The sequence below is a fragment of the Girardinichthys multiradiatus genome, chromosome 19 (assembly GCF_021462225.1).
Source record: "Girardinichthys multiradiatus isolate DD_20200921_A chromosome 19, DD_fGirMul_XY1, whole genome shotgun sequence".
NCBI lineage: Eukaryota > Metazoa > Chordata > Actinopteri > Cyprinodontiformes > Goodeidae > Girardinichthys > Girardinichthys multiradiatus.
In genome coordinates this window covers 32,528,423-32,530,284 of record NC_061811.1, presented here as the reverse complement: position 1 = coordinate 32,530,284, position 1,862 = coordinate 32,528,423, and the positions used below count along the sequence as shown (strand labels likewise).

The 1,862-nt window shown below is 42.6% G+C and overlaps 1 long non-coding RNA gene across 1 annotated transcript; it reads right to left on the bottom strand.

Annotated features, from left to right (window-relative positions):
* Positions 1-248: 248 nt before the first annotated feature.
* Positions 249-784, bottom strand: LOC124884836. Its single transcript, XR_007042532.1, has 2 exons — positions 395-784; positions 249-322 (listed from the first exon to the last, which is right to left on the bottom strand). It is a non-coding gene; the product is annotated as an uncharacterized LOC124884836 (long non-coding RNA).
* Positions 785-1,862: the final 1,078 nt, after the last annotated feature.

Below are 1,862 nucleotides of genomic sequence, written 5' to 3'. Positions count from 1 at the left end.
TGTGTCGCTTTTAGAAAGTAGACAGATATTACATTTGAAAAGTCATCAGTAAATGCTAGTGTATACTTAAATCCTTCTTTTGCAGCTGGCTCAATAGGGCCAGCTAAGTCTTTATGCACTAGTTCAAGAGCTGTTTAAGCTTTTGCATCAACTTACCTGCTTCTGCTCTGAGTAAATTTTCCCTGAATTCATGTGTCATCGTTTTACTAAACTTCTTGACCCACATGCAGAAACTTTCAGGAGACAAATGAAGTTTAAGAGATTTATTCAGAAGGGATATGATATAAATGAGGAATTCAGGGCGGCTCCAGCGGAACGTCCACTGAGGAGGGAAAGCAGAACGGTGAGTAAAGTTTCTGAGTGAGGGGAGGAAGATTGAGTGATGAAGGCTTACTGTTGCAGGGAGAAATAGGAGTCCGGGAGGGGAGGTCAGTTCTTGGATGGAAGGTCTGTGTTTTCCCAAAGGTAAGCAGTTCGTTGGAGGCCGGACAGGTTAGGTAGCTGAGCATCTAGGACCCGGTGATGGCAAGCCTGCGATCCAAATGGGAACTTCAGAAGGAGAGTGAGAACAGGTTGCACAGGAACCACCAGAAGGATCTGGGGTGACACCTTAAAAAGGAACAGAGCTACATCACAAGAAGATCTCAGAGGATTTGCAAATCAGGAACAGGATACAGGGCTTGAGGTACCACAAAGGACGACACTCGGGCGTCGAATGCTCAGCGACCCTCTCCTTTAGAAGCTGCCATAACGAGCCTAACGACTCACAGGTGTGAGAGGCAGCGCACAGCTCCACCCTCCAACTGAACCTGCTGAAATAAAAACAAAGTAGACACAGACAGATCCTGACATCATGTTTTACAGTCTAGGCTAGTTTTATCAACTTTCTCTTTAATTTCCATACCTGTCACAGTATTTTCTAGTTTTTACACATCTAGAAAATTACAGTGACCCAGGAGCTTATGCCACTCCTGATTGTCAGAATAACACAAAACTGTATCATACTCTCCATCATCAACATCATTTTCATCAGAAATGTCATAGAAATAAAGTCTAAAGTCTATCATACACTCTGATGTCAAACCTGGTACCATCTTTACAGATGAGTTGATCGTGTCCTTGTTTAAAGTTGACTGAGGCTCCCTTGGACTTCACTGCTTAAACAGAGAAGATGCTCTGTGCATATGTGGGGATGTACAGCGCCCTTTTTATTGCCACCTTCACGTTCCGTCCCTCTGTGTCCTGCAGCCAAACCTCTGCATCACCTCTCTTTTGTGCCACATCGCTTGTCCTCGTCCCGTCAGCAAGCTGTACGAAGTGTTTCTCTGGTTGAAAAGCATCATCGAAGTGTTTGAACTTCTTTAGGTGATTAATTATGTGAGAATTTGCACTAGTGTCCACCATTAACCCTCTTTGTCTTAATCTGCTAATCTGGCAGTTGTTCATCTTGAAAACAAACAAGTGATCATCCCCATTAGTTGCCTGTTTTTAAACTTTCTTTCTTCTTTCGCCGACAGTTACTGTCTTTTTGACTGGAACTTTTACAAAAGCTGCATCATTGTCTCTGTCCTTTATAATCCCTAGGACATTGCCGCACTTTGTGTCCTTTTTGGCCACAATTGTAGCATGTAACCCCGGATTTTCTTTTTGTCTTTGCATTGCTTTGCTCATGAAGTCACTTGCTTTCATCACATTATCTTCATCCATAGTAGCATTAAACTTCTCTGTGTTTTCATAACTTCTCAGCTTCACTTTGAACTCACCAAAGGTTAACTTGTCATCATTGCTTTGCGTTATGTGGACCACAAATGGTTTAAATGATTCAGACAGACCTTTCAGAATCATTGCAATTAACAGTCCAT